Source organism: Rissa tridactyla, chromosome 10, assembly GCF_028500815.1.
Source record: "Rissa tridactyla isolate bRisTri1 chromosome 10, bRisTri1.patW.cur.20221130, whole genome shotgun sequence".
NCBI lineage: Eukaryota > Metazoa > Chordata > Aves > Charadriiformes > Laridae > Rissa > Rissa tridactyla.
In genome coordinates, this window is record NC_071475.1 from 15,480,757 (window position 1) to 15,494,165 (window position 13,409).

Here is a 13,409-nt window from a genome sequence, read left to right on the forward strand (position 1 = left end):
TCCTGTAAAAAGCGAATGGCCATTCAGATCCTTTAAGCAGATTTTTAAATTTGGGTCACCCCAAGCTATGAAAACGCTAGTCGAGGATGGTTTGGGCTTGTGAAGGTCTTGCCCACACCAGCGCTCTTCTGCATCAGGTCCCGTTCTGCATTTCTCACCCGGGAGCGTTTCTGTTCAGCTGGGCTGGTTGCTGTAGCTCTGGTTGCTATGTTTTGATTTGTTCTTTCAGGAATACAAAACAAAAAGCAGCAAGAGACAATATACTGTATTAAAAGCAAAGCAATGATATCAGGAAAACATCAACGTAGTTGTAAATTGACACTTGTTTTGCTAGCAACGTATTTGTATGTAGGTATGAACACAGTGCTCAAGCCATTACTTGACTATATCGGTTTCTGCTATGTGATGCACGGAGAGACGCATTTATGATGCTTTTAAATTGTTTCCTGTGAGTGACAAATAGGATTTCTTTACTGTTGAGGCTGATGAAAATACAAGGCTGGAAAAACTCTACACGGTATCTGGGTCAGGGGAAAAAAAATTTCCATCACCTGAACAAGGCGAAGAAACACTAAATGCTTCTGTAGAGTCACATTTGGTACTGTACAAATACCTGCAGCACTTTTCTCCTGACCCATCGCCAAGCAATATGCTTACAGGTCAGGAGGAGAAGACCAGTGACTAAAGTGCTTGTGATACCTGAACGACCTGGATTGGTCCCTTGGGCTTTCAGAGCCTCCCAGTGCAAGGCTGCCGTGGTCCCCTGGAAGATGACGTTGAGATGCTCCTGCATTGCAGGTGAGATCATGTAAGTCCCAGAAAGACAGCTCCTGTCTTCTGCTGCCTCCTGGACCTGAGGAACAAGGACCGTAATGTTTTGAGGGTAGCATGAAGTCTGACACTTCATGCCAAGGTCAGTGACTTCTTCTAAGGTCGCGCAAAGACTACATGGCTTTCTTCGGCGTGTTGCTTTGGCACACTGGAGTTACTGGGCATTTTGCCATGTATGTAATACAGACTGTTTAACAGGGGTTCGCTTCCACGTAAGAAGGACAAAGAAAACCATGGCATGGGTTACTTTGCTGCTGGGGGAAGGACCTGAGTGATGCTCATGAGCTTGCTGTGCTCTGAAGTCTGCCATAATATTCATAAAAGCCGTCAAAGAGAGGCTGAATGGAGAGTGTCCCCCTGCTTTTTTGGTTGATTATTATTACTGGGCATTGTTATTTTGGTTGCTTTTTGCAAGGAGATAGTACTGGTAGTCCTTCAGCACTCAGCGTTGGTTTAGCGGGGATGATGGTGAAACACTGCAACTCATCAGCAACCTTTTATCGCTTGTCTGTCTTTTCTGCTGAACTTTGACTCAGTCTGGGCCAGATGCTGAGCATGTCTAAACCACAGTGGTCCCATTGCTTTGAAGAAGAAAAGTCAATTGGTATTAGCTGAGGCTCTGGCCTCAGATTTTCAAACAGCAGCTAACCTTTCCACCTTAGCTATGTGCCGCAGAGCTCGGCTGCGAGGGGTTAAGGACACAAAGAGGAGCAGCAACCTGCTCAGCAGAAACGTTTTCTTAACTTTGGACTGCAGCCGGCAGATCCTTGAACTTTGCGTTCCTGTTGAATTCACATTGGGGTTCCCCTTGGCTGGTCCTGCGCGCTGCTTTGGGCAATGAATAGTTCTCCAGTAGTAACTGAATTAATTTGAAAATGCCAATCATTGTACCTCTCTGCAAGGGCAGAGCTGGGAGGGTTGGCTTTTACACAGAGCAGGCCACCAACACCGCTGAGGCTGTTAAACAATTATGGCCCTATTAGGAGGGAGAGCAGTTCAGCCACCATCCGAGGCAAGGGCTCTCCTCCAAGGGCCTGGGCCCAGTGTGCTGCTTCCAAAAGGTTTGCGGCTTCTTTACAAGTCATTTTTTGGCTTGATCTGTATGCAGAGGAATTTCCATGGTGATTGCAAAGTGCTGAGATCATTTGGAAGGTATGTGCAGCACCACGTTGTGTGAAGTCAATACGTTTCTTGGTCATATCTCTCCTAGAATGTATATGCAATTACTCAGATTATGCTATAATGAAGGTGGTGTGATGTGAGTCATGACATGGTTTCAAAATGGTCTTGGGCCTATGTTGAAAGACGTAAATAGTTCCTGTTCCCCTCTAGTGCCAAGGATTTTCCGTGCCTCTCCTCCTCCTGCGTGCAGTCCCAGGGACCCCGGGGCCACCAACACCTTCCAGCAGCAGCATCTCTGGGGACAGGGCAACTCTCTGAAGGCTTTGGGTCTGAATTGTGTGGTGTTCTGTAGCTTGTCACGCCTTAGAGTATGTGGTATAGAATAATTATTTTTTGGATTGAAGCATCATTTTTGTTTTAAATCTGGCTGGTTTCATCCTGAGAAAGTGCTCTGTGTTTAACCTCACTTGAAGGATTTTCAGTTCAGTGGAGACTGCTAAGAAATGGGAATTTGCAGTCAAAATTCATAAGCAAAAGACTTTGACAGGTATTCACTGCATCTATTTTTATTCTAGAATGGCTTACTGAAAAATTAAACATTTACCATAAGTTTCTTCTAACGACGATATGCTTATTTTGAAAGCATTGCACAGAGGTACGTCTGAATAAGCCCATGCGACACCACAAATTAGTCCCTAATACGTATTTTCCTGTTTCCCAAGTTGTAAATGGTTTTATTGACAGGATAGATTCCACTTCATTTGGCTGATTGTGGGATGAGTCGTGCTGGGGGAGCCCCAAATCTCACCCTTGGTCTGTGCAAGAAGCGGTGCAAGAGCGATGGCATCACCGCCCACCGAGTGCGGCTGCCGCGGCGGCACCCCCCGTGCCATGGTCTGTAAAACTTCATCTGCAGAGCAGATTACACGTGATAGCGGAGGCACTCAAGCATAAAATGGATGAGCAAATTCACTTCCCTTTTAGCAAGTTTTTCAGTTGGAATCGGTTTCCTCTCACCCTCCTACTGAAGGGCTCAGCTCTTCAGGAGCACAGGCTCCTCCCAGGTTCCTCTGGGTTAGCGAACGTGGGTGCTCCAAACTCCCAAAATGGGGTTAGGGGATGGCTGGTCCCGTTCCCCTGCAGGAGTTCGGCTTCGCGTTTTGTTTCCAGCTACTTACTGCAGAACCTGATTATTTTTCCTCTTGTTCTCAACTGATACTTCAGCTGCTCTTTAGAGTTGTTTTGGACGTGGTGCGAAGGACCATGCCCTGCCCATGGCAGGGGGTTGGACTAGGTGGCCTTTAAAGGTCCCTTCCAACCCAAACCGTTCTATGCCCGGGGAATAAATTGGGAATCAAAGGAGTATCTATTTTACTGCAGCAAGGTCACTGCCACACCGGGGCTGGTGCCTTTCCCAGTGCCGTACACTGGGTCTTGTCCCGCTGCTGCAGCCTGTACGTCCCTCACCCTTTCGTCCCAAGGGAAGGACCAGGGCAGGACTCGCTCTGTTTCTGTCGGGAGACTTGCAGAAACACTGCTCACCACTGATCGGGCGGCACTTACTAAAGCTTTAGCAAAAACGTGTTTGCAACAGACTGCATTGTAATTGCTCCCCCTCAGGAGCAATAGCTCTTATTTTTATGTAACTTTGCATAGCATAGTTTGATAAAGCAGATAAAACACAATTTGCTGTTGTGCCACACTATGAACCGTAGCTGCATTTTTTATTTTCCTTTTTCTACAGTTCAGAGGTGATTTTTTTTTTCCTCCCTCTTGTTGAAATCACCACATCCTTTTTCTCCTGAGCTGCTTTCCCAGTGGTCGTGACCAGCTGGGGACACATGTCTAGGGCTGGTCAGGAGATGCTCACAGGTCCCTTCTACGCGCCGTCAGGCTGTTTGCACTCTGGTACTTTTGCAAATTTAAGCCAGAAACTGGCACGTAAGTATTTATTCCAGAAATTACTTATTCATTAGCACACATTTACCAAGCTGCAGCCCAGCTACATTTGATGAGGTTGAACAACCTTTAATTTTGTACACACCGAGGAGTATCCATAATGAAGCCTGTTTTCCATGGGTACGATTTTGCAGGTTTGATATTGTCTTATTTACTTTTTAAGCTAGAAGATCTATACAGATACAGCCTCGAAAGAGATGAAAATGTGCAGGACTAAAGTACCTCAAGACCAATATGCAGGAAAGAAAATACAGTTTGGTGTGCTCTGAAGAGTGTTAAGTGAAACTGAAATGTGCTGTTGGATGTTTTTGACACATTCATTGGTTTGGATGACTTCCCTTTCCCGTGCTGTCCCCAGACCCTTCTTCACCAGCACGACCGGGGGCTCCGGGGCAGAGCAGAGCCCTCCCAGTCCCCACGGGGCAGCGGAGCAGGACCCCATCCCCGCAGCGACCAGCTGCTCTCTCCAGGTTTCTCCTTTAAAAAAAGGAAAAAGCAGGACTTTTGTTCCAAGAACGTAATTCCTCCTCCCCCCGCCATTTGCATTTGCACATTCAATTTGCATTTTAATTTCTACCAGTTTCTCAAGGTCTCAATATCCATTTGAATCAATGTTTTCCTTCAGGTTTTATATATCCATGACAGCATCCTGTTGCCCGGCAGCCAAACTAGTGCCAGAAATTATTCTCTCCCTAACCATCTTGTGGGGTTTGCAATTATCCTTCTTGGCAATGCAAGGTTAGACTCTTCTCATGCCATTTCAGACTGTGAAGGGTATCCCTCACAATGGATACAGATTTTTTAAACCATGAGCAGTATGCGTTGTTTTAAATGCTTCATTTAAAACCTCTTGGAAATAAGATTTTGCATCTGTTGCTTGAGTGAGACCTAGAGGTAGGTCAGGGGAAGCCAAGTCCTTTTGACTTTGTTAAGCATAGCTGGACTCCAGCTGCTTATGAGATTATTTCTTTAATTAATATTATTATACGGCCAGGAAATTTTGCTGGAAAAACTCTTAAGTGTGCTACTGAAAAGGCAGTGGGTACCGTGAGACCCTGGGGAGTCTGCAGCCTCCAGGGCAGCGCAGTTCCTCCGGCAGCCTGGGCCGGGTCCCCTCCTGTCCGAACGCTTCGGGGTCGGTTACTTTCTTTTCACATCGCAAAATAAACAGATGTGATGATGCACTTTAATACATGCACATAATTGCATGCTCCCGTATTAATTATTTTGCACACCTTTTATGACTTACGTGATAAAAGAGTTGTAAATATGCAGGAAAGTGTCAGGCTTTCAAAAAACTGAAATTCTTTATGCATTTAAACGATCACCTTATAGTTTGAGGTTTGAACAATGCTGGTTAAAATGCTTATTCATGGCTATAAGTGCTTTGGATATTAAAAGCTAGGTAGCTAGATATACATCTTTGAGACACAAATGAGTATTAATTAATGTATTAGTATTAGTATTCCTCTTTTGTTCCATTGTTTTGCATTGTCATTTTATGTGATCTTTTTTCCTAGGCAATTTGGAAGAAGAGTGAGCTGTAAATTTTGCATATATCGTTATACCTCGTGGACCAGTCCCTCTCTCGCTTTTTTGCCTAATAAACTCTTAGTAGCGCCAAGTTATCCCTTTGACTAATTTATCAGTCCTTACATCCTCTCAGGGAGAATTTGTCAGATTCATAAATTGTAATATCAGGGAAAAGACAAAGACTTTTGGCTCTCTTGTCTTCCATATATTTATGACGACTCCCCTTTTCTCCCGAGCAGGGGAAATGTCACCCTGACAGGACCCACCTGATGCTGTTCTCACATGGTAGCTTGCTGTAGTCTCTTACATGCGCTCACATCCTCATCTGTGTTAATGAGGTGACTCAGACACAGAGTTGTAGGATTATGAAATCAGACTTGACATTCTCAGCTCAATTTCACTGAAATCACTGGAATTTCCCCAGGCTAGGACATTGCAATATTTGGAATCATATTTCTACCCAAGCAACAGGAAACGTTACGACTGCATTTTGCAGCTTTTGCGATGTCTACTCTTTTGATTGTTATTGCTGTTGCAATTATAACAAAAGTGTCCCCAAGAGCAGCCATGATCCGTAACGTCCGGTGCAAAACCTGACTCAATATGATCATGAATCTTCCACGCCCAAGAAAGGTTTACAAACTCAGACACATAATGTTGTCTGGCCACTAAGGATAAAAGTGCAGATAGTTTGACTGGAAGTAGGTAGAACAGACATTTTAGGAGGGTACCTAAAGGGGGCCTACAAGAAAGCTGGAGAGGAACGATATACAAGGGCACATAGTGATAGGACGAGGGGTGGTGGCTTCAAACTGGTCCGTGAGATTAGATATTGGGAAGAAATTCTCTGCTGTGAGGGTGGTGAGCCCCTGGCCCAGGTTGCCCAGAGAAGCTGTGGCTGCCCCATCCCTGGAGGGGTTCAAGGCCAGGTTGGACAGGGCTTGGAGCAGCCTGGTCTGGTGGGAGGTGTCCCTGCCCAGGGCAGGGGGTGGCACTGGATAGTCTTCAAGGTCCCTTCCAACCCAAACCATTCGATAGTTCCATGATTCTAACAGCTAGTGCCCATGAAGTCAAAGACTGAAGGAAGCATGTGCTAAACTTTGTACTGTGTTTTGGCCTCTGAGGTAGTAAGGAAGCTGAAGTTGAGGTTTTACAATTTAGGGGATTTGCAGATTTTCTTGAATTTGTGCACAGATGGTGATTTTTGGCTGCTAGAAAATTGTTCTGCCACCATTTTAGTTTGCCTGTGGTTATTACGATTGGTTAACTGCATTATTAAATTATTATTATTAGCAGTGAGACAAGCAGCCATCACCAGCCGAGGCTGCAGATGGATTTCCAAGGCAGTGCCCATGGTATAAGGCTGCGTGTGCCCCATGTCTCCGGGCTGCCGCCGCAGAAAAGCCCCGCTGCAGTTAAATGCTGAGCCTTGCTCTGCAGACAGGACAGAAGAGAAAGGCCTTCAGTGCATGCTTGAGACGCAATATTCTGGGAGAGAAAATACTTCTAACGGACTGTGAAGTGCAATGGTTGTGCTTAAATTCGCTGCTGGGTAGCCGTTCCCTCGTGTAATCCAGTTACCTTCAGCTCGGTGGCAGTGGTGAGGGATCTCTTCCCTTACGCACATCGCCCTGCTCAGTTCTCTCCAGCAGCAGCCAGTAGCACTTGCCTTGACATATACATTTTAGTTTCCTGTTCCTCAAAGCAGGGTATAATTTTTCCTTTTTTTCCCCACTTAAAAACCCCCACTTTTTAAAAAATCCTGCGCTGAATTAAACCACCTATGAAGAAGCTCTGCTTTGGTTCCCGTGCAGGGCTTTTACAGCCGTCAGCACCAGAGCAGCTGTCGCGTACTGCAGGGAGTAAAGGACAGTGAAAGGAATTATTTTAAGGACGTGTAACATCTGGTCTAGAAGCGAGTAGCTTACATTTGTGATGAAATCTACACAGACGATAAGGTTAGGTGCAAAACCTGTATTAAATGAGTGACTTACATTTTTTTCCCCTGAGGTACAGAGGAGTTCTGTTCAGAGCTGAATACTCACTGACATAACAGGATTGAACATACGTGGCAGGGAAGTTGTCAAGAAAAACCCCCACCAGCAGATCTGGTGTGGGAAGGCTCCCTTTCTCCTTTTCCCAGCAGAAAAAGGGAACCGTGGCTCGCTGGGAAGGAGCGGAGCCCGTTCCTCTTGGATTTGTCTGTTGGGATTGCAGTTCTCGGTTAGACCTGGGGGGCTTCGCTGCTGCCTTTTTACTCAGAACGAAATGTCTTGTCTTTCCTTTTTTTCTGTTGTGTATTTTTCTGAGATTAATGATGGTTGCAGTCACTGGAGCCCAGTCTTTGGCGAACGGCTCACAGGTGAGCAGGTACCAAGGGTTTCCACCAGCGGGCAGAACCAGGGGCAGCAGGTTAGCGGGAAGAGTGTTTGTTCACAAACTTATTGAAAATTTGGTAAGCGAGTTCAAAAAGCTAATCATAGTAATAATGGAGTAAAAAGGCCAGGAAAAATGAAAAGAAGCAATATTACAGGTAAATGAAGCTCTCAAAATAAAGGCGTGCATATTCTGGGTGCATGATTACAAGCATGAAGAAAACGGTTCAAAGATTGTATAGACAAGAATAGACAAAACCCCTGGCTGGTACCCAATCGCGGTGCGCTGGGGTGTACTGCAGCCGACAGAACGAGGAGACAACGATGGCTGTCACAAAACCAGACCTACCCCAGCGACTGCGCTGTGGCGCCCCGGCACGGGTGTCCTAACAGGATGCAAGCCTGTTCCCGCGTGCCGTTGTGTGTCTTCGGTGATTTTACCCAAGCCCTGATATATTTTGTCACCTTGTGGCAAACAAACCCGTAGAAAATTCCAGTGTGGCGCTCGGAAATGCCAGTGCTGATGAACTGGAGGAGCGTGTGAGTAAAACGAGCGTGAGACACAGCTGGGCATTCATTTGTCACTGACAGAAAATAATGCTGTAAAATGAGATAGATATTATTTTATGTTGACACAGATAGCAAACAGAGAATATATTTGCGCAGCGGGGGCCTGGGTTTGTTTGGTTTTTTGGGGCCAGTAAGCAGCAGCAAATCAAAAAAACGGCACATAATAATTGGTCTTTCTCAGTGTTTCTCTCTTGTTGCAAATAGGCACCACTTTCACACCCAGCGTTTCTGGAAAACATCACAGGGTTGTTTTTTCTCTTTATTGGGTTCAGGACAGGAAATGTGTGCATCTCTTTCAGTGACGTATGGGGATACGTTAAACAGGAGAGTGTCCTTTTTGTTCACGAAAATAGGTATTTTGACTTTGGGGTGAGCTTGTTGGTTTTGAACTCCGTCTGATACCAAGGAACAAAGGCATGTTTTTATTTTCTAGCTGTAGTGCAAAAAAAGGAAGGGAATTAGGTTAATGGCTAAATACATGTAAATGCCTGTGAAACACAACAGACGCACATAACAGGAGAGAAAGGCATTCCAGTCCCGGGATCTGATGTTTGGCTTAGTTACTCCTCTGTAACTTAGAGCGCTGAGTCTTACTGGGGAGAAGAGTCTGGCACTACATCCAGTGAGATGTCTGTTCTTCCTGTTCGGTGGAAAAAGAAAGAAAAAAACGTAGTTGCCATAGTTACACCACTTGTCATGATGCTTATCATGTCTGTGGAATAAAGAGCCTTATATTAAATCTGTACTCTTATTAATATCAGCTGTTTAACATTTCCAGGATATTTGAAATCAAGACTTTCTGCAAAAAAATTAAACGTTGATTGCAGCAAAATTGTACTGTTCAACCATGCAGCTCAGAATGTAATTTTGTTAGACGCTGTATTACAGAATTAGATACCATGAATGAGTTTTCCAGTGAATTTAGCCTCTCTGCACTTCCTGAACATTCTTGATTTTGCTGTTGAGATGTTTGTTACTTGGAACTGAGGGCCAGCGAGTTCAAGCAGGCCAACTTGGAGCAGAGGAGGGGAGGTTCCTCCTGTCAGGGGAGGAGCTGCACCCCGTCAGTGCTACAGCGATGCGTTTGCTCCCTACTGAAGTCGTCCAGACTTCCCACCTGAGAGGCACGAAGGTTATGATTGCTGGGCACGTGCATGTGTCCTCGTTTGCTTTCCAGGGCAAACACCCCCCAAATATCCACGTAGACTAACGAACACACAGAGGCACGTGTTCTCTGTGGAAGAATCGGGAGCCTGCACATCATTGTAATGCCAAGAGACCTGCAGTTTAACGTTGTATTATTCTTCTGGCTTAAGCTGGTGTGCCAAATTATAAAGCGTTAGAGGAATACAGTTTAAAATGGTTTTCTTACATGTGCAGCGGAGTCTAATGTTGAGAGGGTTATTTACTGATCTCTGATGACCCTTGGTGGCCACCCCTGCCTTTTGGACTTTCTCGTACAAGGTTCGTCTCCTTAGGGGCAGTAAGACAGTGTCATCCTCCCAGTGGTGGATCTCGCCAGACATGGCCCGTAGCCAAATGTCCCTGTACTGCACAGACGCTGGTTTATATGGTGTTAGTCTTACCAGGGCTGGAGCTCTATAGACCCCCTCTCTGGAGGCAGAGGCAAAGCAAAGCCACCCAGCGCTGGCTCCAGGTCCCATGCAGCCAGCGGGGCATCTGCCGGGGCACCGAGGCACCTGGAGAGTAGAGGAGCCAACCAAAGTCCCCACCGGGCTCTGTGTGTGTCGCAAAGAATGAAACGTGGTTTCCTGAGGAAATGACCTGACGAAAGGTTTGGCACCAGTTTCTTCTGGGGTTGTGCTGATGCAGAGACACGGAGACAACCCAGAAAGGAGGTTTTGGTGCAGTGTTGAGTACAAGACCGAAGGAATCCTGTCTTGTGTTGGGCCCCCGTGTACAACGTGCTTCACAGAGGACATAGACACTGCCCCGAGCAATCAGGATATGTGAAAAAGTCTCCATGAACAACTGTACAAAATACAGCTTTGTATCTGGTGCTTATGAAGGGAAATTCATCTCTTCACAGGAGAGGATGTACCAGGTAAGAACCAGTTACCCATGGGATGTTGAAGTGTTTGTTCAGTCTTTTCTGTCACTATGTTTTCCTGGAAAGAACAAATGGAGCAATAAATATGACACTTGTTGTTATTTAAAATAAAGCTACGACCTGTTTCTCTAACACAGGGAAGCTTTATTCAGCGTAACTTTGTCATCCATGTCCAATGATGGCTTCAGATTAACAGTCCTTTGGCGAGATGTTGTTTTTCTCGCCGTTGCCTGGTTCCCTTGACGTGCACGTCAGAAGCGGGGCTGTGGTTTGCTCAGAAACGTGACCGATGGCGTGAATGGGCGGTTTATTGACTGGGAGACTGACTTAGACAAAATCCGAATTCTGCAAAAGTTTTCTCTCCAGGTGTCATCTTGGTTTCAGTTTTCTATTGAAAAATAGTACATGTTTCCAAACTGTGAGAAATAGGGATCTGGTTCTGACTCTGTGAGCGCCCGCATTGCTCAGTTGAAATGGGCTGATTTGCCTTGGCCCAGGTTCTAGCAAGGCTTTTGGTTTGGCACTGCACAGATACAGCCAACGCAGTCAGGGGCCGTTTGGAGGGTAATGCACTAGTTTGTAGGAAAAAAAAAAAATGGAAATAGAGTAAATAATGGAATTGCTTGTAATTCATTAAATGAGTAAACAGAAAATACCTTTGTAATCTAACTCAGTATGAAACCCATAACTGAATACAGTTGGGGGGAAAAAAAAAAGAAAAAAAAATTGTTGTTCAGTCTGATGTTCCTGTTGTTTGGCAATTGCACGGAATTTTAGTTCTCTTGATTTTTTGATTAAGTACAATGATTAATTAGAAAAACATTTTCAATTCTTTGGTGACTGAATGGATAAACTAGGTAGACACGTAGAGCACTATTTCCTGGATGTAGGTGTAAGTAAGAAAATGATTACTTGCGTGACTACTTTATAACCATGTATTTACTTGTATATCTGCAGGGATTTGTTTGAAGAAGTGCCGGGGTATTGCTAGGACAGGGACTGACTGAAGATGGGTGCTGTTCAGGCAGAGTGTCGGAAATGAGTTTGGGTGGGATTTTCTCGGTCAGGTCCTCAGTAGCGGGAGAGAAGGGAACGATACCTTGTGGGATCCCAGGACAAATTGAGAGATGTGCAGCCAGCTGGGAAGCATCACTCCAGTGCCGGGCAGGGGAGGGCAGCTGCAGAGCCCCCAGCTGCGTGAGGGACAGGGAGGGGCAGCAGTGGCGGAGGAGGGGACGGGGAAGGCGGCAGTGACAGAATCACAGAGTGGTTTGGGTGGAAGGGATCTTAAAGCCCACCCAGTGCCACCCCCTGCCCTGGGCAGGGACACCTCCCACCAGACCAGGCTGCTCCAAGCCCCATCCAACCTGGCCTTGAACCCCTCCAGGGATGGGGCAGCCACAGCTTCTCTGGGCAACCTGGGCCAGGGGCTCACCGCCCTCACAGCAAAGAATTTCTTCCTCAGATCTCATCTAAATCTCCCCTCTTTCAGTGTAAAACCATTCCCCCCCTCCCACGGCTCCCCTCCCTGATCCAGAGTCCCTCCCCAGCTTTCCTGGAGCCCCTTTAGGGACTGGAAGGGGCTCCAAGGTCTCCCTGGAGCCTTCTCTTCTCCAGGCTGAACCCCCCCAGCTCTCTCAGCCTGTCCTCCCAGCAGAGGGGCTCCAGCCCTCCCAGCATCTCCGTGGCCTCCTCTGGCCCCGCTCCAACAGCTCCGTGTCCTTCTGCTGTTGGTGCCCCAGAGCTGGAGGCAGCCCTGCAGGGGGGTCTCCCCAGAGCAGAGCAGAGGGGCAGAATCCCCCCCTTGCCCTGCTGCCCACGCTGCTGGGGATGCAGCCCAGGCTGCGGGGGGTTTCTGGGCTGCCAGCGCACATTGCCAGCTCATGCTGAGCTTCTCATGACCCCCAGGTCCTTCTCTTCAGGGCTGCTCTCCAGCCATTCTCCTCCCAGCCTGGATTTGTGTTTGGGATTGCCCCGACCGACGTGCAGGACCTCACACTTGGCCCTGTTGAACTTTGTGAGTTTGGCACGGCCCCACCTCTCCAGCCTGCCCAGGTCCCTCTGGATGGCATCCCTTCCCTCCACCGTGTCGACCGTTCCACACAGCTCGGCATCATCGGCAAACTTGCTGGGGCTGCCAGAAGTGGAAGGGGCAGCGGCACGAGGTGGTGGAGGACATTTAGGAGCCAGTTCAGGAACGAAGTCGAGAGGTAGAGAGGAATCATTTTCTTATAGCTCTGACTTCAGGACTCCTTTGGGATGTTTTTGGAGATCACTCAGGTCATAATTTTAATTATGTTTCATGCAAACTGTTTTCACGCTTGGCTTTAACAGCTCTCAACAGAGCTTGGCTTTCCAGGTAAGATAACCAAAGTACTATTAATTGCTTTGTTTTAAGCAGGTGAAAATAATTTGCTACTATTTGTTATCTTTCCAGTCCACAGCATTCAAACAGAAACATTTTAAATGTGGTTTAAATGAGTATGTTTTCTGTACCGTCGGCTCCAATTAAGGAGTCATATGAATTGCTTTTGTTTCTTCCCTGCCATAGTCTCCTAGAGATTTGGAAACACATTTCCGAAGATCCTGTGCACTTTCCTGGCACGCTGCTGCCCGCAGTGAAGCCGGTGCGTTTAGTTGATGGGAGGGTTGGTACAGAGACTCCGCTTCCCGCTGGGGATCGTGTCTGCCTGTGTGCTCCCCGTTCCCCCCGGCTCCGAGCGGGGATTCCTGCCCCCCAGCCTGATCCCCAGACCACATTTCCCCCGCTACGCGCATGGCGTGCCAGCCAGCTACATGGCGCTTCCTCGTGTCGCGTCTTCTTTAAGCCTCTCTGCAATCTTTCATTTGCTGGAAGCATTGATAAGACTTTCTGCTGTTTATTCTTTGATCCCAAGGCTGCAGATACTTTCAAACTTCACCTGACCCAGAAGTTTTTATCTGCAAAG